Genomic DNA, 24192 nt, shown 5'->3' with positions numbered 1-24192 from the left:
CAAATGCAGTCCCTTAAAATCATAAACAATATACATGTCTAAGTTTAAAAAAAAGACACAGGGAAATGTTATCATTTAAACCAGGAAAATAACTGGCATTGAGCCTAACCTGCCATTTCATTTCCAAAAATTCCAAATAATCATCAACAGAACCTCCCCTCTGTCTGAAATCAATGTGATCAATTACACAAAATTTGAAAGTATGCATAGGGTACTCATTAATATGCCTAAAAAGGGCATTTTTGTCAGCTATATCATAAAAATGTTGGTATATTCTTAGTTTAATAGCCTTTTTAGTTTTGCCCACATAAAATCCATCACATGAATTGACAAAGAGCTAACTAGACCACCCCTTTGGAGTAGCAAAAATACTTTTTCTTGGGTCTAATTCTCTCAAAGTTCTTTATAGAAAATTTGTCCTTTGTTTATCATGTGCCTACATTGCGGACACCTATCACATTTAAAACTGCCACCCTTCTCTAGCATGGGTGAAGGTTTCTCTAATAAACCTTTAAAGGAGGCCTCCTTTCATAAACTATAGTATTAGTCTTTCCCAAAAAGGCAGTAATGTCAGCATCAAGGCTAACTATGTTCCAGTACTTGTTAATAATGCTCCCAATGTAAAAAAAAAAAATCTACATTGAATGGTAACACAAGGGCTCTCCCAAACCTTGTCTCATTATTGTTAATAGTCATTAATCTCTGTTTCAACCTGGTACCTAGAAGAGTGCAATAAGTTCCTTCCAACCTTTTCTTCACCTCATCCATGATATCCACCACAAAATGGTCGAGATAACCCCTCTTTGTTAACATATCCTGCAATATGTAACACTCACTAGGGAATTAGTCTAGATCATATATCATTCAGGCTAATCTCACATATTGCCCCTTCTCCAAAGCTTTCTTTTGGTGAATGGGGATCCAGCTACTATAATGTAAAAGTGAGTTGGAGCAGATGGGTTTTCTGTACAACAAGGAAGAAAAGTTTTTTTTTACTATAATCTTTTTTCAAGATGACATCCAGATAGTTAAGTTTATCCTTGTCCACACTCATTATAAACCTCAAAAAATTTGTAGTGTTCATGAATTCAAAAACTTCACCCAATTTACCTTCTCCATCTCTCCACAAAAATACTATGTTGTCCAAATAATGACTGTAGAGAGCCCAGGAATTTCTATAGAGTGAATTCATAATATACATGTCCTCCCATTGGGATAAAACAATATTAGCAAACACTGGGGCACAACAGGCCCCCATTGCTACCCCTTAGGTTTGCCTGAATAGCTGTCCATCAAAGACAAAAAAATTATTCTCAAAGACTAATTCCATACAAGTTCTTAATGTAAGAATGGTACTTTGGTCAAAGTCAGTACTGCTGCACAAATAGTCATAGAACCATTCCAGCCCTTGTTCATGCGGGATTACAGAACACAAATCACAAATATCAAGTCACCATCAACAGATTATCATCATATAATTCTTGTCCTATAATCCCATGAGTCCCTGAAAAGATAAGAATGCTGATCCAAGACATGCTTGACTTTAAAATCAATGAACCTGACAGTAATAATAAGCATGTGAGGCTGTGCATGCACATATAAATTCCAGACAAGACACTTGCAATCCCTAGTGTCATTTTGTAGAAGCAGCCAGAAGAGTGAGCATGCATGATCACAGTTGTTTTGTACATAAGTTACTTACGTTACAGTCAATAGTCAACAATAGTGATGAGTTTGTAAGAAAGCTGCTTGAACAGAACCCACAAAGACTGATTTATTCATGTCCTAACACAAAAGTGACACGTGCTGTTTTATATTAAATGTGGATTTTGGTAAAGTGTCCCTATTGTAGTATAATCTTGGTAAGTGATTTTGGCACCATCTCAGACTTAGAATTGCATTAAAGAATGAGTAGTTGAAAAACAATGCTAACCGAAAAACAACACACATCAGTGTCACAATATTGATGTAGAAAACAGCATACATCAGTGTTACAATGCTGATGTGAAAACCAACATACATCAGTGTCACAATGCTGATGTAAAACCAGCATACATCAGTATCACACTGCTGATGTAAAACCAGCACACATCACTGTCATACTGCTGATGTAAAAACCAGCATATATCACTGTTGTAATGCTCATGTAAAAATCAGCACACATCACTGTCATAATGCTGATGTTAAACCAGCATACATCATTGTCTTAATGCTGATGTAAAAAACAGTATACATCAGTGTCACAATGCTGATGTAAAAACCAGCATACATCGTCATAATGCTAATGTAAAAAACAGCATCCATCAGTGTCATAATGCTGAAGTAAAACTTTTAGTTATGTACTCACCATAACTTCAGATGTTTGGGATCCATCTCGCCTACATTCTGACTGATGGGTTCGGAGCCGATCCCTCGGCTCCGACTCGGCACGCTTATGCCAAAGAGCGAAGTCTCTTATTGGCTGAGCTTACTATATCCCAGGATGCACCACTACCAGTCCCCCAGATCTAGTTTGTCCGCATACATGCACACGCATACACTGCTTATATAACATTGCCAGATGAAACAAGATAAAAACAGTAGAACTCAAACCGTTCAATCTCTTCTGATCTCCAAGGCAGGGGGAAGGAGGGTGGGTATTAGGAATGTGGAGATGGATCCCAAACATCTGAAGTTATGGTGAGTACATAACTAAAAGATGTTATGTGATCCTATCTCGCCTACATTCTGACTGATGGGACAGCGTCCCTAGCACCTGAATCCTGGGTGGCTCACTGGAAAACACTCCTGAGTACCGTGGAACCAAATGATGCTCGCCCTTTAGATGCCACATCCAATTTATAGTGGGAAATGAAAGTGTGCGGGTTGGACCAAGTAGCCGCAGCACAAATCTCGAAATAGCGAGCTTGGAATGAAGCTATAGAGGTAGCCATAGCTCTGGTAGAGTGAGCTTTGATAGATGTTGTAAGTTGCTTATTTGAAGAGGAATAAGCCTGAGTTATGCAATCTCTAATCCATTTGGAAATAGTAGCTTTAGTGATGGTTTTACCCAATTTATTATCTGAAAAGGACACAAACAATTGGTCTGTTTCTCTAATTTGTTGAGTCCTGTCTAGATAGAAGCGCAATTGCCTGTGAACATCCAATTTATGCAAAGTGTATTCCGCTTCATTTGAAAATTTTGGAAAGAAAACTGGTAGCTCTAGAGATTGTTGGAGACAGAGACTAGAACAAACTTTTGGAACAAAAGATGGATTAGGCCTAAGTGATACTCTATCCTTGTGAAAAATCAAATGCGGTGGTTTGATAGATAGGGCTTGAAGTTCTGAAACTCTTCTTGCAGAGGTAATTGCAACTAAGAAGGCAGTTTTCCAAGACAGATATTTCAACTCACATGTAGCAGCCGGTTCAAAGGGGAAGATGTTAAGGCACGAAGTACCAAATCAAGATCCCACGGGCAGGATGAAAACTGGGGTCTTAAAAGCACAGCACCTTTCATGAAAGTTTTACATAATCTGCTGCTCATCAGCGGTGGGTCTATAGATTCGTGAAATTTGGAGATAGCTGCTAGTTGGACTTTAATAGTAGAGACTGAAGATCCTTGATTAAACAAGGATGTTAAAAATTTTAAGACCTCTGGTATCGGGGCAGTAATAGGGTCTAAGCCTCTGAGTTGAGCCCAGATAGCAAACCTCTTCCACTTACTGAGATACAATTTCTTAGTGGTGGGTTTGTGGGCTGAAGATAAAATGTGAATAACTTCCGGGTCTAAGGTGTGATTTCTGAGTAAGGTCGGAAGTGGAGGAGCCAAGCTGTTAATTTCAAAGTTTGAAGGGACTGGTGCTGTCGTCCCGACTGATGAATCAGCAGGTCCGGAGTTAGATCCAAAAACCAAGGACCGTCCAGAGCATATTTCTTTAGGTAGGGGAACCATACCTGACGAGGCCAGTACAGAGCAATTAGAATCATTGTGGACCCCAATTGGGAAGCTTTCTGGATGACTTTGGGGAGGAGTGGAACTGGAGGAAAAGCATAAAGTTGTCCTGTTGGCCAAGGTTGGACTAGAGCATCCGTAGCTGCCTCCCCCTGACGCGGAGTCAAGGAAAAGAACCTTTTGCACTTTGTGTTTTGTGGTGTTGCAAATAGGTCGCAGCACGGGGTCCCCCATCTTTTGAAAACCTGAGCTGCTACTGTTTTGTTCAGGGACCACTCATGAGGAGAGAGAATCATCCTGCTTAATCTGTCTGCCAATACATTGGATTTTCCTGGAATGTGGGTCGCTACCAGGAAGCGGTTGGTAGCTACTGCCCATTCCCACACCCTCATGGCCTCTCTGCAAAGGGGGTAAGATCTGGTCCCTCCTTGTTTGTTTAGATACCAGACCACCGACATGTTGTCTGTGTGGATAGCGATAATGCCTTGAGGGAGAAACTTGTGGAGGGCTTGTAGGGACAGAAGTACAGCCCTCATTTCCAATACATTGATATGGAGAAAAGTTTCGTCTGGAAGCCAAGAACCCTGAACTAACCTGCCCAGACAATGCCCCCCACCCGTCTGGGAGGCATCCGTTGTCAAGGTGGCCACGGAGGGTATAACAAAAGGTCTTCCCTGATTCAGATTGGATGGCTGAAGCCACCAGCGGAGGTCCCGTTTGCACGTTTCTGTAATCAGTATAAGATGATTGAGGGGAAGATCCTGAAAAGACCATTGTGTCGATAACAGCCACTGAAGAATCCTCATGTGCAATCTTGCCAGCGGAACTAGGAGAACCGTGGCAGACATTGAACCTAAAAGTTGCAGGACCAACCTGGCTGGGGCTTTGGATCTTGGAAGCAGGGCTCGGACCTGACCTTGTAATGTTTGAATCCTTTTGGTAGGAAGGAAGATGCGCATCAATTTTGAGTCTATCTCTGCTCCTATGAATCTTATGCACTGAGAGGGCAGCAAGACAGACTTTGACCAGTTGAATGTAATTCCCAGGGAAACACCCAGGGAGATGGTGACTTGTAGGTTGTCTAGTAGTAGATGCCTGGTGGTGGCAGTCAGGAGCCAGTCGTCCAGATAGGGAAACACTTGGAATCCGAGACTCGTCAGGTGAGCAGTCACTACTGCCAAACACTTGGTGAACACCCTGGGGGCTGTGGTGAGACCAAAGGGCAGTGCACAAAATTGGAAATGACTGTCTCCCAGGCTGAAGCGCAGATACCTCCTGGACGCCTGATGTATCGGTATGTGATAATAGGCATCCTTGAGATCTATGGAGCACATCCAAACATCCTTCTCCAACAATGGGAGAATGGATTGTAAAGTGACCATTCGGAATTTGGACTTCATGACGGACTGGTTTAGTTTGCTGAGATCCAAAATGGGTCTCAGGTCCCCTGTCTTTTTTGGCACTAAAAAGAACCTTGAGTAATTTCGGATCCGATCTGGTCTGTGGGGACGGTTGGATGACTCCTTTTTCTAGCAGCTTTGAAGCTTCTGTGGCTGCAATTTCCCTTTGACTGGGTGGTGGGTCCGGGATTTTTTTGGACGGTGGGGGTGAGTGTGTGAAGGGAATGGTGTAACCTCCGGCAATAATCCGAAGCACCCATCTGTCCTGAGTAACAGACTCCCAGGCTTTTAGGTGCTTGGCAAAATGGCACCCGACTGGCTCCGGAGCAGCACAGCCGGGCAATCCCTCATGAAGTGTGGGAGGCTGAAGAGCCACGAAAGGACTCGCGGTCTCCAGTGTTGCGGGGCCCTCTGCCGCCTCTGGGACGGCATCTCCCAGAAAAATTTCCCCGTCCTCTGCCTCTGGATGGGGAATCTTCCTGCTGTTGAGGAAAGAACTTCTGTGATTTGCGGAACCACATCTTCCCTCCTCTTTTAGCCTTGGGATAAGGCCGAAAGGGAGTGGAATAATGTGCTCCTACGGCAGATAAAGTTTTTCCCTCTTGCTCACAGCGGGTAAGAGTGTCTTTTACCTTGGGTCCAAACAAAGAGGACCCATCAAAGGGAGCGTCGGTGAAGGAAGACTTGAAGGCCTCCGCGAAATGACACAAATGGAGCCAGGCTTGTCTCCGTAGAGCCACGCCTGTGCCTGCCGCTCTACCCGCCCCTTCGGCCGCATATGAAATGAGCCTCATGGACGAGTTAGAAATCGAGGTAAGGATAGCCAACTGAGAGCTAACCGACTGGGCTAGCTGCTCAGGTAGGTTACCTGAGAGGGAGTCTGACAGCTCCTTGACCAGATCCCTCTGTAGTCTGGTGAAATGTGCCAAATAATTCAGGGACCTTAGAGTAAAGGCCGCTGAAGTCAGGGTGCGCTTCCGTGCGGTCCATGCTCCTAGACTCCTTATTAGGAGGATGGGCCGGACGTTGAAGCCTCTGCCATGTCCTGCTGTGTAGCAGATGCCACCACCATGGCATCTACGGCCACGCCTTTCGTCAAGAACTCCTTCTCGGGTGGGGCAGACAAAAATTTGTTAGGGCGAGAAGGCACTGGTTCCACAGTATCTGGATGTTCCCACGCCCTCCGACAAACCAAATCCAGGAGCTCGTCAAGGCGGAGACACCCAGGAGGCGGAGGGCTGAGCCCCAAAGGCCTTGAGAAGCACTGACTCATCAGCGGAGGGGGGTTTGGAAATCCAGCCGCCTCGTTGCTTAAGGATCTCTAGAATGTCTGCAAATGAGACATCATCCGAGGACGACTTTGGGGACCCCTCCACATCATCAAGATCAGTGTCCGATGTAAGAGACTCGGGGGAGTCCACGTGCTTCCTCTTGCACGATCTCTTCCTTGGGGGCTCCTCCGAAGAACCCTCAGGAGGAGGGGAACCCCCAGTTGGGGTAACCTCAGGCCCCGGGGCTCCGCTGCCTAGAGACAGGGGAACTGCCAAAGACCCAGTCTCCATGCCCAGGGAAGGTGCGGTAAAGCCGTAGAGATGGCGAAGAAGACTTGGCCAAGGCACTCCTCATAGCTCTGAAAGCCGGACCCCAGAATCCTGGGAGTGTCCGGTCCCGGAGCCATGATAGCAGACGGAAGTCCCGGCGAAGCACCGAGAGGGAGGCTCGGAACCGACAGCATTGGTCCCGAAACGTCACCCGGGTCCAGCCGAAGAAGTCCGCGTGCTAAACTCAGACCCGAAGGCGGGGTTGGGGTAAGGGTCGGAGCCGACCCTAGGATCTCTACTGGCTCCATCAGCACCTGCTCCGGCCGGGAAGCGGTCGGAGGAGGAATGGCAATGGAGTGGGCTATCGGCTCCGAAACCAATTGGGTCGGAGCCGAAACAAATTTTTGAAAGACTGGGGACTGGAACAGTCTTTGGAGCACCCTGTCTATGTCGAATCTGACATCCTTGATGATCTGGAAGAGACCGAGCGGGCCGAGTAGGTCTCTCCAACGGCTCCACAGGACTAAGGGACGGCTCGAGGCGACTCGATAACTATCGGCGAGGAGTGTCAACAATTTCCATCGGTGCGAGAGGACTTGGCGCCGAGGAGGAAGTGTCTGGCGGACAACCTTCATCGGCTCCGAGATCAGTGGAGCCGATGAAGGTGACTCCGCCTCGATGCCCCAGCCGTCGGCTCCGAGACCAGAGGAGTTGAGACTGGAGGCATCGAGGCAGACCGTTCCACCCTCGGCTCCGAAGTCCGTGGAGCCGAAGGAGAAGCCTGCCTATGTTTTTTGGCCGTCGGGTCCGACGGACTGGTCGGAGCCGGCGCCTTCTTTAGCAGGAGAAGGAGAGGATGCTAAAGCTTCTTCAAAAGAGGGTTTGATAAGGCCTTTCAAAATAAGTTTATTTTTCCTCTCTTGGAGGACCCTCGAGGAAAACGCGTGACACACGCTGCAGGACTCCTGCAAATGTTTGGCGCCCAAACAATATACACAGAGAGAGTGGTCGTCTGTGATAGACATCTTAAAACTGCACTTAGTGCACTTTTTAAATCCTGAAGGCCTAGGAGCCTGTGACATTATGACATTCCAAACACAGTAAACTAGCCAAGAAGAAACACAAGAAACACACTGACTAACACTATGAATTTTCCTTGCTCTCTGTTCTTCTTCTTTACTTTTCTGTAATTTTAATAAGGACTAACACAACACCAAAAGAAGTAGATCCAATAACCTTAAAATAACAGGAATTAGCCAACATCTAACTGACAGGGGAAGGCCCTTCAACTCCGATGGGACCTCTAGTCTGTCAAACACAGTCACTACACAATGTTTTACCAATGAAAATACTCATTCAAGCACAAAAACCACTAGATAGCTGTTAAAACAGCTTTTTGTTGAATTTTAAAGAAAATCCAGACAAGAAAGTTAGTGAAAAAACACTACTTAGCTCAGCCAAGCTCGAGACCACGTCTTCGCTTGTTAGCGGCAAACGAGATCTGGGGGACTGGTAGTGGTGCATCCTGGGATATAGTAAGCTCAGCCAATAAGAGACTTCGCTCTTTGGCATAAGCGTGCCGAGTCGGAGCCGAGGGATCGGCTCCGAACCCATCAGTCAGAATGTAGGCGAGATAGGATCACATAACATCCAGCATATATCAGTGTCATAATGCTAATGTAAAAAACAGCATACATCAGTGTCATAATGCTGACAGAAAAACAGCATACACCATTGTCACAATGATGTAAAAAACAGCATATATCAGTATCAGAATGCAGATGTAAAAACCAGCATTACATCATTGTCACAGTCCTGACAGAAAAACAGCATATGCCATTGTCACAATATTGATGTAAAAGCCAGCACACATCAGTGTCACAATGCTGATGTAAAAACTGTCATACATCACTGTCACAATGCTGGTGTAAAACCAGCGTAAGTTAGTGGCACAATGCTGGTGTAAAACCAGCATAAGTTAGTGGCACAATGCTGGTGTAAAACAAGCATAAGGCAGTGGCAGAATGCTGATGTGAAACCAGCATAAGTCAGTGGCACAATGCTGGTGTAAAAACCAGCATAAGTCAGTGGCACAATGCTGGTGTAAAAACCAGCACAAGTCAGTGGCACAATGCTTGTGTAAAAACCAGCATAAGTCAGTGGCACAATGCTGGTGTAAAAACCAGCATAAGTCAGTGGCACAATGCTGGTGTAAAACCAGCATAAGTTAGTGGCGCGCTGCTGATGTGAAACCAGCATAAGTTAGTGGCGTGCTGCTGATGTGAAACCAGCATAAGTCAGTGGCGCGCTGCTGATGTGAAACCAGCATAAGTCGCTGGCATGCTGCTGATGTGAAACTAGCATACCCCATTGCCTCAATGCTGACGTCAAAACCAGCATACCCCATTGCCTCAATGCTGACGTCAAAACCAGCCTACAGTGTCACAATGAGATGTAAAATAGCCTACATCAGTGTCACAATACCAACGTAAAAACCAGCATACATCACTGTCATAATGCTTATGTAAAACCAGCATACATCACTGTCATAATGCTTATGTAAAAGCCAGCATACATCAGTATCATCATGCTGATGTAAAAACCAGCATACGTAAGTGTCATCATGCTGATGTAAAAACCAGCATATATCAGTGTCACAATGCTGATAGAAAAACATAAACCATTGGCACAATGCTGATGTAAAAAGCAACATACGTCATTGTCACAGTGCTGATGTAAAAAGCAACATACGTCATTGTTACAGTGCTGATGTAAAAAGCAGCATACGTCAGTGTCACAGTGCTGATGTAAAAAGCAGCATATGTCAGTGTCACAGTGCTGATGTAAAAAGCAGCATACGTCAGTGTCACAGTGCTGATGTAAAAAGCAGTATACGTCAGTGTCACAGTGCTGATGTAAAAAGCAGTATACGTCAGTGTCACAGTGCTGATGTAAAAAGCAGCATACGTCAGTGTCACAGTGCTGGTGTAAAAAGCAGCATATGTCAGTGTTACAGTGCTGGTGTAAAAAGCAGCATATGTCAGTATCACAAAAGCAGCATACATCAGTGTCACAATGCTGACGTAAAAAGCAGCATACGTCAGTGTTGCGGTGTGCACACCAAAAAAGGAAACCCGGCCTACGTGGGTGTCGCGGTGCAGATGTCAAAAAAGGAAACCTGGCCTACGTGGGTGTCGCAGTGCGGACATCCGAACCCAGCATAAGCCATTCTCAATTTTGAAAGGGTATTCTTGCTGTTGTGTACCTTTTTTTTTTTTTTTTTCATGTATCCAGCACAGGCATAAAAGATGAAAGTATCTCCTTCTTAACAGTGTCTTGGCTTTACACTTAGTTTTCCTGTTTTCAGTAGAGTCTAACAAAGATATAGTACATTTTGTGGAGGAATTTAAAATATGTCTTGTGGTATGTTATTAAGGAAAAGATCTGGAGTACTTTTAAAATTTAAAAAATATATTTTTTCTACCATATTCAGTAAAGATGATGTTAGTGGGATATATCTGATATTAGAGTCCCAGATGTATAAAAATGCAGGTTATGAGTAATTACTGTAGCAGTCTTTATCTTTCTAATGTAGTTTGGTCTTCGTCTTTTAAGTAAACTTTTAAATACAGTCCGACTACAGCCAGTCTGCTTGTCTGACAGATACCATATATAACACAAACAATGAAATGTCATTTTATGCCACAAGTGTTTTAACTTATTACAGATATGATATGAGGAATGAAAACCACTGAATTTATGAGAAACCACAGGAAAAAGAAGTTATGTACCTACCATAACGTTCCATGTTAGTTGTCCTTCATCTCGCCTTCCTTCTTGCTGTTTGGGTTCGGAGCTTACCCTTGTCTCCGACTCGGCCTACTTCTATAGCTTGAGAGCTATTTACTGGCTCGAGGCTAACCCTTATCCCAGAATGCCCAGCGTCAGCTACCCAGATCTCGTTTGAGATAGCACACACTAGACATATAAAGTAACCTAAAAAAAACTGATTTACCAAAATAAAAGATCAGAGTAAACTGTCATAAAATTACCTGGCAAGTGAACCAAGAAAAAAGGAAATCAGCCAGTGAAACCATAGTGAACTCTTCTTAATCCTCCAGGAAGGGGGAAGGAGGGGGGATGCAAGAAGGAAGGCGAAATGAAGGACAACTAACATGGAACGTTATGGTAGGCACATAACTTCTTTATGTTAAGTTGTCCCATCTCACCTTCAATCTTGCTGTTTGGGACAGCGTCCTTAGCACCTAAAGACCCCAGGTGGCTCATTGGAATAGACTCTTCAGAACAGTGGAACCAAAGGAAGCCCTGCTCCGGGAGACCACATCCACTTTGTAATGACAGATAAAGATATGAGGGTTTGCCCAAGTGGCAGCAGCACAAATTGAGTCTATGGGCAATTTAGACTGAAAGGCTACAGAAGTGGCTAATGCTCTAGTAGAATGACCTTTCAGTTTTGCTGGTAGATGCTTGTCTTAACTGATAAATAAAAGCAATGGTGTCAACCATTTGGATAAGGTCACCTTAGAAACTGGAAGGCCTTGCTTATTGTGAGCATAGGAGAGAAATAATTGGTCTGACTTTCTTAGCTCTTTGGTCCTGTGGAGGTAAAAACGTAATTGTCTGTGCACATCCAGTTGGTGAAGACTGTATTCTGCGTTGTTGCTATGATTGGGAAAGAAGTCTGGGAGATCAATGGATTGATTTAAATTGTTTTCTGAACAGACTTTTGGTATGACAGATGGGTTGGTTCTCAGAGAAACTCTATCTTTGTGAAACACCATATATGGAGGACAAACACAGAGAGCTTGGAGTTCTGAAACATGTCTAGCTGAGGTAATAGCAACTAGAAAAAGTGTTTTCCAAGAAAGAAATTTTAAGGGACATGAAGCTGCTGGTTCAAAGGGAGGCAGAATCAAAGCAGTCAAAACTAAACTGAGATCCCAAGGAGCAGGTGGATCCCTCAATGGGGGTCTAAGACGAGATGTTCCTCTCATGAAGGCTTTGCAGAGCTTATGAGACATTATGCTAGAATTAAGAATTCCAATATGAAAATTAGATATGGCAGCCAGTTGTACCCTGATGGTAGCAGCAGCCGCACCCGACTGAAAAAGCTCTGCTAGAAATTCTAAAATTTGACGGACTGGGGCTGAAAAGGGGTCTAAGTTTCTAGATTCTGCTCAGTAAGAAAATCTTTTCCATTTGCTAGCATAAGTCTTTCTCGTAGTTGATTTATGGGAGGAAACAATAATATCACGAACTGCTGGGGAGATGCTTGGAAGCCTGGCTAAGGTAGGAAGTGGAGAAGCCAAGCTGTGAGCTTGAGTGTCTGAAGGGATTGGTGTAACCAGCCTGATTGATGAATCAACAGATCTGGCACTGGGTCCAGAACCCAGGGCTGGTCTAGAAGGTGGAGGTGCAGGAACGGAAACCATATCTGTCGAGGCCAATAGGGGGCAATGAGGATCATTTTGCAACCCAACGATTTTGCTTTCTGTATGAGTCTTGGAATTAGGGGAAAGGGGGAAATGCATAAAGGAGTCCCTAAGGCAAATCGTGGACTAGAGCGTCCTTGGGATTTTGACATGGAGGAGGAAGCAGGGAGAAGTAGCTGCTGCATTTGTTGTCGAGGGGGGTGGCAAATAGATAGCAGCAAGGCTGGCCCCATTTGCAGAAGATAAGGTCCGCAACTTCCTGATTCAGAGACCTCTCGTGAGGTATGAGGATAGTCCTGCTGAGCCTGTCCGCTATTACATTGGATTTCCCAGGGATGTGCATTGCTGTCAGAAAACATTGGGAGGAAATCGCCCATTGCCATAGCCTGAGGGCTTCTCGACACAAGGGGTAGGACCTGGTCCCGCCCTGCTTGTTGATGTACCACACAACTGACATGTTGTCTGTTTGGATCGCAATAGTCCCGGAAGGAACAGAGTCTTGAAAAGCTTGCAGCGCTAGGAGCACTGCTCTCATCTCTAGGACATTGATATGCAGATGGTACTCGTGAGGTTGCCACATGCCTTGGACTGTCCTGCCTAGATAATGCCCCCCCCACCCTATCAGGGAGGTGTCCGTGGTCATTGTGGCTACCAAAGGGGGTTGAATGAAAGGTCTGCCCTGAGTCATCCGTGGGGAGACCATCCACCAAGAGAGGTGTCTTTTGCATGTTTCTGTAATCAGGATCATGTGAGACATGGGTAGTTCCTGGAAGGACCACTGCATGAAGAGAAGCCGCGGAAGGACTCTCATGTGGTAACGCGCTAATGGTACAAGAAGAATGGCAGCTGCCATAGAGCCTAGAACTTGCAGGACATGTCTGACTTGGATATTTCTGCTCTGCATTAGAAATGACACTTGGGGAGTAGAGAAAACTCTTTCCTGAGGTAACCTTGCAAACGTCCGTTGTGTGTTTAATTCTGCTCCTATATATGCAACAGATTGACAGGGCAACGAGGCAGATTTTTCTAAATTTACTGTAATGCCTAGTTGGGTGCAGGTTGATATTGTATAATCCCGTGCCTCTAAGAGTTGATGCCTGGTGGTAGCAGTTAGGAGCCAGTCATCTAGATAGGGAAACACCTGGAATCCTTGACGTCTTAGGTGAGCCGTGACTTCTGCCATACATTTGGTGAACACTCTGGGGGCTGTGGTGAGACCAAAGGGCAGAGTTCTGAACTGGTAATGACAATTTGATATGATAGTACGCATCCTGAAGATCTATGGAACACATCCAGTTGTCCTGACCCAGAAAGGGGGGAATGGACTGCAGTGTTACCATCCGGAACTTTTCTTTTTGTACAGATTTGTTCAATCTGCTGAGATCCAGTACATTGTCTCCAGTCCCCTGTCTTTTTTGGTACTAAAAAGAATCTTGAGTAAGTTCCGGATCCTAGTTGGTCTGCGGGGACTTCCTGAATGGCTCTTTTTTTCTAGCAGTTTTGAAACTTGAATAAGTGCTTGATACCTTAGATTGGGTGGGACATCTGGGATGGACTTTTTTGACTTTAGAGGGGGTTGATGGAAGGGGATTTTGTAACCTCCGGATATGATAGATGGTACCCATTTGTCTCTTGTTATATTTTGCCAGGCTTTTGGGTACAGGGAAAGTCTTCCCCCAACTGCCTCCAGAGGTGAGCAGTTGGGCAACCCGTCAGGGATGCTGGAAAGGTTTGGCAGAGAAAGTTTCTCTGTCACTCTGATTTTGCGGTCCCCCTCTGCCACGAGGGTGGTGTCTGCCATTGTTGTTGTTTCCCCCTCTGCCCCTGCGGGAAAAATCACCATGTGTGTCAGGCAAGGGTCCCTGGGACTTTAGAAACCACATCTTTCCACCCCTCTGACCTTTGGGATAAGGTCTGTTAGGAGTGGAAAAACAGGGAGTCTTGCCTTCCTGCTCACACCTGGTAAGCGTATCTTTCACCTGAAGCCCAAAAAGCAAGGAGCCATCAAAGGGAGTATTGGTGAAGGACTCCCAAAAGGGTTCCGCAAACTGACACAGCCGCAGCCAAACATGCCTCCTGACAGTCCCTGCTGTATCTGCGGCTCTGCTCACTCCATCGGCTGCATAGGAAATCAGCCTCATGGAGGAGTTGACTGTTGAATTAAGAGTCGCGAGCTGGGAAGCTATTTTGGCTAATGCTCCCTCAGCTGTAGGATCTTGTAGGGTATCTCCAAGCTCTTTTAGGAGATCCCTTTAAAGTTGTGTAAAATGAGAAAGATAATTCAGGGACCTCATTGAGAAGGTCGCTGAGGAAAACACTAGACTCTTTGTTTGGTGGATGGACAGACGAAGAAGTTTCTGTTAACTCTTTCGTGGTGGCTGCTCCTACCACCATGGCATCAACTGGCACACCTTGAGTGAGAAATTTTGTCCTGGGGGGCTATGAATTTATTTGGTGGTCTCGGAGTAAGTTCCACATAATCCGGAGCTGACCAAGCCTTTCGAGCCACTACAGACATGTGTGGATCGAAAGGTGGAGACACCCAGGAGTGGAGGGTCGGGAACTGAATGCCTCCAGGTATACAGACTCATCCTCGGTAGGGGCTCGGGAAGACCAGCCACCCCTCTGCCTAAGCATTTCAAGGATTTCCAAAAAGGAAACCTCTTCTGAGGGGGACCCGGGGGACCCTTCTGATTCATCCAGGTCTGTATCTGAGGTGACAAACTCAGGGGAGTCTACGTGCTTCCTCTTGCACTTCTTCTTCCGGGGATGCTCCTCTGAGTGATCAGGGCAGGCCTCTGAAGAAGCGGGGTCACCCAATGGGTTTTCCTGGGGTATAGGTTCCCTACGATTCTGGGCTGGAGGAGGAGCAGAGGTTGGCACAGGCACCACAAGAGAAGGAGCCGATGGGGCTTATAGTAGGGCTGTTTCAGAGGACAGCACACTGCGCATGACCTCAAAGGCATCCCGACCCTGAGGCAAATAAAACTTCAGCTCCGAAGAGAAGGGAGTCCTTCTCTGCATCGAGAGCGACAGCTCCGAGGCCGATGTGGGAGCTGAGCTCACCTGTGCCAAAGCTCCGAGAGGGAGAGCGGGGTCAGACAAGTGTCCGATGCCACTTCCCCCCCTCAGAGCTGTCGAGAGAGCTTCGGCACCCAGATCCCTCGGTAGATGGAACAATCGAGGTGATCGGAGGCGACGTCGGAACCGAAGAGGAGGTGATCGGCACGGTGGCTTCTCTGGCTCCGAACTAAGTGTAGTCGGAGGAGGAATAGAGATGGAGGCGGGTGGAGCCGCAACCTGCTGAGGTGGGCTGGAAAGTAATTTCGCAAGGGTCTGTGAGTTAAGCAACCTGCTGACTACTCTCTCCACATCCTGATCCAATAACCTAGTGGATCGAGAGGAGTGGGATGAAGAGCGATGACTGCGTTCACTTCCTAATAAGGGTGACTGTGGCACCAAGCAGATTGGCTCCAATGAAGGAGACCTTGCTCGCTTGTGGCTCTGTGGCGGCTCCAAGGTAGCAGTTGGAGCCGAGGGAGGAGTTGACTTGTCGATGCTAGTCGGCACTGACAAACTTGGTTGTTCAAGCCCAGGGGTCGGTTCCGAGGATGGAGCCGACGGCTTGACAGACTTAGAGGATTTCACTGGCTGAGATCCTTTAGCCGGGGAATCCTGTGGTTTCAATAATCCTCGAAGGATTAATTTGTTTTTGCGCTCCTGCAGGACTCTTGGACTAAATGCATGACAGAGCAGGAGTCCTGCAGGTGCACAGCCCCTAAACAATAAACACAGCTAGTGTGCTCATCTGTCAGACATTTTCTGACAGCATGAGTTACGCTTCTTGAAGCCAGAAACTTTGGCCTCTTTAGACATCTTACACTACTAAACTAAAAAAGTCTTTTTTTTTTTTTTCTTACAGTTAAGGAAAAAAAAGAGAGCCACTAATTTAAACGGCTGTCCTAAGGGGGAGGGTGGAGAACTCTCTAATTTAAACGAGTTCGGGGAAACAGAAAGGCCTGCGAGTATGGAGCAATGGCCAACAAAGCTAAAACACACAAGAAAGGCGATAAGGGATGAAGTACTATATCTAGACAAAAACTTGATAAATTTTGAAAAATAAACAACAATTATAAAAATAGAAAAAAACTATACTAAGCCTGAGCCAGTAACAAAGCAACCTTGCAGCTGAAGCGGCAAACGAGATCTGGATAGCTGACTGGGCATTCTGGGATAAGGGTTAGCCTCGAGCCAGTAAATAGCTCTCGAGCCGAGGATCGGCTCCTTACCCAAACAGCAAGAACGTAGGGGAGATGGGGCAACTTAACAGTGGCTATTATGAAAAGCTAGGGTCAAAATACTCTTAAAAATCCACAACTACCAATGCAGAAAATAGGCAACCACAAAGTCAGCGAATCCAAACTTTTATTAAAACAAGGAAATATCTCTAGCACCATGGCCACTGGCCTTTAAAGAGTTATATCTACATTCGACAGAAGCTACTTGTATTCTAACAACCATAAAACATTAACACAATTAAGTAACATCCAATAGAATCTCACATTTAATTACAATAACAATTCCCAGTAACATATATATCAATATTCTCACCAGTAGTGGTCAATGTACCAAATTAAAAAATGAAATCTGTTTCCTTATAAAGAAATTTATTTTTTAAATCAGCACCATAAAATGCTTTAACCTTTTCTAAAATAGTACCTCTTAAACAACTCCCATTCCCACCATGATATAATTTAAAATGAACAGCCAAAGGGCTCTCCATTTTTTATTTTGTATATCTCTTAAATGTTCCTGCAACCTTACCTTGAAAGCCCTTTTAGTCTCCCCCACTTAAAACAAATTGTAGTCACATTTCAACACATAAATAACGCCCTTAGTATAACAATAAAATACATCACTTGGCCTAAAGGCAACCTTATTAATTTGAGTAAAAGTCCTCACAGTATGTTTGCAGGTTGAACAGTGGCCACGTGATATCAATCCCATATTTTGAGGTTGTTTAACTAGCGATACTTCAGGTTCATTAAGGAAAAGATATCAAGAAGACTAGTTTTAAAATTAAAAATATATATATTTTTCTACCATAGTCAGTAAACATGCTGCCAGAGGGATACATCAGATATTAAAGTCCTAGATATATAAAAATGCAGGTTATGAGTAAACACTGAACAACCTGTTTCTTTCTAATGTAGTCTGGTCTTCATTTTTAACTAAACTTTTAAATACAATCCTACTACAGCCACTCTGTCTGACAGATACCATTTATAACACAAAGAATGAAATGTCATTTTATGCCACAAGCGTTTTAACTTATTACAGATACGATATGAGGAAGGAAAACCACTGAATTTATGAGAACCCACAGGAATGGCCATTATGAAAAACTAGGGTCAAAATACTCAACATGCCATTTGTTGTAAGAGGTCGAGGCAAAAATGCCACATTGGATTCTTAAATTTGTTGGTTTCGACAATCTTCTTACACTCTCTCAGTTTTCTCTTGATATGATCTGTTTTGTTGACAGGATAGAAAAAAATAACAATCCTGATCAAAGGGTTATTTTACAAAATTAATGAAAAAGGTCAGTATTTGGGCAAAATAGTTTTCAGAATCATAAATGTAATCTGAAGTAATTGCCATGTTAAACCACTGATCCACAGCTTTAAATGAGAAGGGGCATGCACCAGGGTTAAGAGAGAGAAAATTATTCTAAGATGATGTTTGTAGGTAAGTGTGTCTGTGTAAATGTAAATGCATGTGTCTATGTGGGGGAGAAGTGTAACCAGAACAAAGCAAGCAATCTAAAACATTTTCTCATTGCTCAGCAGCTAAAATGTATTAGGAATGACTAATAACATCAAATGGAATTCAGACGGTCATACCTGGATATGAGAAATCTTCTAGTTAGAACTCCCGGCTTTTTTCATATATATATGCCAAAGAGCATGGGCAGATAAATGCAAATTTTCTCAAATGGAAATGCCACCATATTCTCACAGCAGTAAATACAGGTCTGACTAAATATATGTTATGCTGTGCAAATAGAAAACAATTTGGTGACAGGGCTCCTGTTCATGTGTCTAAAATTAATCTTCTGTTACAGAAAGCAGCAGATTTAAGTCTAAAAGGGCAAAATAGTTGTAATGGTATAGCAGGTGATACTGAATGTTATGCTGACCAAGATGTCAGACTAGGTAACTTTATGAGCAAAACTGCAACAGAAAAGAGCTTACAAATAATTGTGCATAACAAATCAGAAAATTTTTAGATTACAAAAAATGTGTGAGAAGATGCTGGAGCAAGTACAACTGACTTTGAAGATCATACAGTAAGATTTTCTGAGCAAACGTGTACAAATTTTACAAGGCAATAATTGCAAAATTTGCCTACAAAACAGACTAATAAAACTGAGGACTGCATTATTTAATATGCACTGCATTTTAAAAGTAACAATTAATAAAAACAGGCACTTTGAGACATTTTTAGAATGGTAAAAGTGATGAGTTAATGGTAATATACAATACTTCAATCTATTAAAAAGGAACAGGTTAATGACCAAATATTGAAATACATGAACTCAGCAAATTTATGTGAATTAAAATGAACTTATGTACTTACCATAACGTTCCCTCTGTGTTGTCCATTTTCATTCTTCTTCAACCATTGGGTTCGGATCCAATTCTAGGATATGACTCTGCTGATACTATAGTTTGTGGCCAATTGAAACTCTCGAGCTCCTCCCTGCCCATAATGCACCAGCCACTAACATACCTCAGATCTTGGTTGCTAATTGATATAAATAGCAACTGTCTGAATAGTGTTCCTAACATCTGAATAGTGTTCCTAACGAAGGAAACCAATATCTGGAGCTCCATAGAAGACACAATGGTGTCTTAATAGCATATCATTATTCCAGAAGTCTAACATATCAAAGGTTGGGGGCTGGTAGGCGAGAAGTTGACGGTTCTACTTCAGAAGACTGAAAAAGCAAATGACTGAATCCCAAAAGGCTGAAAATTCAAAGTAGTGAATGACAGAATTTGCCCCTTCTCCACTTTTGTATAATCTTGGAGTTGGTATATATAGTTAGCGGGGGGGGGGGCACCCTCCACACACAAACGCGAGAGGTGCAGGGGGGCTTGTCCCCTGCATTAAAAATGTGTTCAGTATTTTTTATTTTCAGTTTTTTGGGATTCGGTCTTTTGGTTTGTCAGTCTTCTGAAGTAGACCCGAAGCTGATTAAAAATGAAAATGGACAACACAGATGGAATGTTATGGTAAGTACATAACGTCTTTGTCTGATGCTGTCAATTTTCATTCATTCCTCAACCACTGGACAGAGTCCCCAGCTACCTTATATCCCAGGTGGACTCTAAGGAAGGATTTTCTTGAGCATGGTTGAACGAAAGGCTGCTCTTCCCCTAGAGTCCAGATCCACTTTGTAACGAGTAATAAGTATGAGGATTAGCCCAAGTAGCAGCTGTGCATACGTCATACATGGAATGGTTGGACAAAAATACTGAACAGGTTGCCATAGATCTTGTAGAGTTAGGTTTTAAAGGTCTTGGTAATGCAATGCTAACTCATTATAGATAAAGGCTAAGTAGTCCCTACACCATCCTGCTAATATCACTTTAGTGACAGACTTGCCCAATTTGTTATCCACAAAAGATATTAATTGATCAGATTTTCAAATGTCTTTTGTTCTTTGAAAGTAAAAACACAGCCGTCTATGAATTTGGGGAATAAAATAGGCAAGTTAATAAAGTGATTGATACTGAATTCTGACACCACCTTAGGAAGGAAGGAAGGGTTGGTTCTTAATGTCACCCTAACCTTATGGAAAATCAAGTAAGGATATTTAGAGTATAACGCTTGGAGTTCTGAAATTCTCCTGACAGAGGTAATAGTCACTAGATCTTCCAATTGAAAAATTTAAGATCACATTTTCCAGCTAGTTCAAAAGGGGAATGGATTGGCCTTGCATATCTTAGTAGAAGCTAAAGAACTGTCAAATCTAATATGAAAGTTAGAGATTGCTGCTAATTGAACTTTAATGGTAGAGGAGCTAGCTCTATCATTAAAAATTTCTGCCAAAAATTCTAGTATACTTTGTGTAGTGGCTGAAAAGGGATTGATACTTTTTGATGCACCCAACAAACAAACCTCTTCCATTTCTCTTGTAGATTTTGGAGATTGGGAGGGTGGACTAATGGTTAAGGTGTTTGCCTTACAAACAGAAGGTGCAGAGTTTGAATCTCACAAAGGATAATTGTCTAGGCTTAAAATGGCTCCCAAGGGCAGTTAGCTTAGTACTAATCTATGAATCTGAGTCTATTTTCCTAGTTGAAGCTTTATGGAAAGACAAATGTATATGACAGACAGGGGACGAGAGCACTGTCTGCCTATTAACAGAAGTGGACAAATCATGCTGTCAGCTTTAGATTTAAAATATCTGGGTAAACTAAGCCTGTCAGGTGAGAAAGGAGGTCTAGAAATGGATCCAGAATCCAAGGTGGGTAAATTAGATGAGGCTAAAGGAAGGGGAACCAAACATGTCAAGGCCAGTAAGGTGCAATGAACATGACCTTGCTCTTCAGTCTTGCAGCTTTCTGTAGGAATTTGGGAATCAATGGTGGTGATGGATAAGCATAGAGAAGACAAGAATGCCAATCATGGTGCACAGCATCCCTCTATGATTGCCACAATGGGGAGATTAGGGGAAATAAGCTGCTGCATTTGTTTATGGGGGACACAAAAAGATCACACCAAGGCTGGCTCCATTGACAGAAAATTAACTCTGTCACTTTTTTGTTAAGGGACCACTCATGAGGTAGAAAAATGGACCTGCTCAAATTGTCTACTATCACACTGGACTTCCCTGGAATGTGCATTGCTATCAGAAAATGATTGGTTGAAATCACCCATTGACACACACTGAGGACTTCTTGACACAGGGGATAAGACCTGGTTCCTCCTTGTTTGTTAATGTACCAAATTACTGACATATTGTCTGTTTGTATCGCAATTGTTCCTAAAGGAAGAACATCCTAAAAGGCTTGCAATGCTAAAATTACTGCTTTCATCTCCAGAACATTTATATGCAAATTGGCCTCTTTAGGGGACCAAGTGCCTTAAACTGTTTTCCCCAGGAAGTGCCCCCCACCCAGTCTGGGATGCATTCGTGGTTACTGGCTTTGGGTTGAGGAAGAATGAATGGATGGCCTTGTAAAAGCTGATCTGACCTTATCCACCACAAATGTTATTTCTTGCATGTCTGTGTGATCCTTATTTGAAGTGACATACTTTGATAAAGACTTGACCATTGTGATGCTAGCATCCACTGAAGAATTCACATATGATATCTTGCCAGGGGAACAAGAATTATGGCTGCTGACATTGACCAGAAGGCTTGAAGAATTAATCAGGCTGTAATTTTGGTGTTGTGAATAATTTTTGTGACTTAGAATCGCAGTCTGAGCTTTTTTTAGGGGAAGTGAAGCTGTTGCAGATACTGTACTGAGATGTGTTTCTATGAATTCCAGTGTTTGTGACAAAGTAACTGAGACTTGTAGTTTATTGTTATTCCCAGAGGTGAACAAATGTGGAGTACCAGGTATCTTGCTATTATTAGTAGTTGCTTGGCTGGAGCATTAATGAGACAGTCCTCTGTATACATAAACTCCCAGAATCCCTGACCACTGCCATGCATTTGGTGAACACCCTGGAGGTTATGGTGAGACCAAAGGGCAGGACTCTGAAATGGTAATGACTGGCTATCATCCAGAAATGTTAGAACCAGGCTATAACTCATACCACACTTTTTGGCCATCTAACCTGGACCAGAACACCAAAGGTGGAGGTGTGTCCATATTCATTAAGGATATCCACACCTCCAGGCTGGTTGCGCAGCATAATGCATCCGAGGTTATCCAAGTGCAACTAACTCTGGGCAAAACTGCAAACCAGATTGGAGCTTGCTACAGATCCCCCACCATGCCCCAGGATTCCCACTCCGCTTTTCATGATATACTGGAAAATATTGGGGATCAAGCAAACACCCTAATAATGGGCGATTTCAACTACCCCAACATTAACTGGGAAAACTACTCATTTACCAACTCCTTCGCTCAACACTTTCTGGGATTCATAAATTCCAATGCCATGGATCAACTTGTCCACACCCCCACCAGGGGCAACAATATCCTAGACCTAGTCATGAGTGACTGGTGTTGCACACCTGAAGTCAACTCCTCGTTGGTCAGATCCGACCATAAGCTAATCACCCTAGATATCTGCATCCCGCCCCCACCCACCATTAAGGAAACCATGGTAAAACATTTCTGCAAAGCCAACTTCATGCTTAAGATAGAAGTGGTGAACTTCATGACACCCATGCAGATGGACAATACAGTTACGAATGCTGAATCCTCCACAAATGCACTCTATAAGCACTTACACGAGTGCATGGATCATGCTATCCCAAACAGAATCAAGACATTATCTTACAAAAAAGGAAACCACTCTGGTGGTCCCCTGCCATAAACAAATTCTACAACAGAAGGAAGAAACTGTTGCAAAAGAGAGTAAAATCCTGTGAGTGGAGGAGCTTCCTGGTCAGCCTCAGTAAGAAGCTGAGATCCCTTAGAAGATCCTCCAAAGCTAGCTACGAAAACAAAATTGCCACTGATTCTAAGGGCAACCACAAAGCATTCTATAGCTATGTCAAGAATCTCAATGGCAACACGCAGATCTGCTCTGAGTTACAGCACAACTGCATGAAAATTATAGAACCAACTGATATTGCCAACATCCTGGCAGATAGGTTCAGAGCTAACTTTACCCCCCCTCTCACCCCCTAAAGGGCCCATATATATACAGGAAGAATGCAGAGACCCTGTAATCACATCCATGCAGGTAAAAGCTGCACTCTCTAAAACCAAAAACACAGCATCTATGGGACCGGACAACATCCCAGGCTGCGTTTTACATGAACTTCAGAACGAACTGGCTCCCCACCTAAGAACCATGTTCAATCATAGTCTCACATCAGGCTTTGTGCCCATTGAATGGCACACAACAACAGTTATCCCACTCCACAAAGGGGGAGCCACCACTGATCCTGGGAACTATCGCCCTATTAGCCTGACGAGCCTGGTCTGCAAGGCCATGGAACGTATCATGGAACTCGTAAGCAAAGACATTTGGTAACCACCAAACTCTGGACCCCACCCAGTTTGGGTTTGTGAAAGGCAGATCATGCCTTCTGAACCTGATCGACTTCTTTGAGGCAGTCACCAAAGCCGTAGGGGGTAAGGTGGTTCACATAGCCTATCTTCACCTCGCCAAGGCTTTCAACACCATCCCCCATTCTGGAATTACAGCTAAACTCACTAAACTAGGTATAAATCCCTACGTCTCAAGATGGGTTGCCAACTGGCTCACTGACAGAACTCACACTGTAAAAGTTGCAGACTTCAAACCAGTGACAAGTGGAGTACCACAGGGTTCAGTCCTGGGACCTCTCCTGTTTGGTATCTACTTCTCTGAAGTACAGGCTAACACAGAAGGACTCTGGCTAATGAAGTTCACAGATGACTGCAAACTAGGAGCCATAGTCGAGTCTCCAAATGATGTGGACATCCTACAGAAGGGCCTCACTGAGACAGATGCCTGGTGTTAGAGGAATGGCCTCAAGCTCAGTGCCAAAAAGTGTACTGTCATCCCCTTTGGTAAAAACTCTGTACCTATGAACAACCACATAAATGGCAGTCTACTTAATGACGAATGTGTGATGAGAGAGACCTTGGGACCCAGGTGGGACAGTAGTCTCTCCTTCGATA

This window comes from Protopterus annectens, chromosome 16.part0 (genome assembly GCF_019279795.1).
Source record: "Protopterus annectens isolate FY-2018-M chromosome 16.part0, PAN1.0, whole genome shotgun sequence".
In the NCBI taxonomy this organism is placed as follows: domain Eukaryota; kingdom Metazoa; phylum Chordata; order Ceratodontiformes; family Protopteridae; genus Protopterus; species Protopterus annectens.
Note: the sequence above shows the minus strand (reverse complement) of the source record.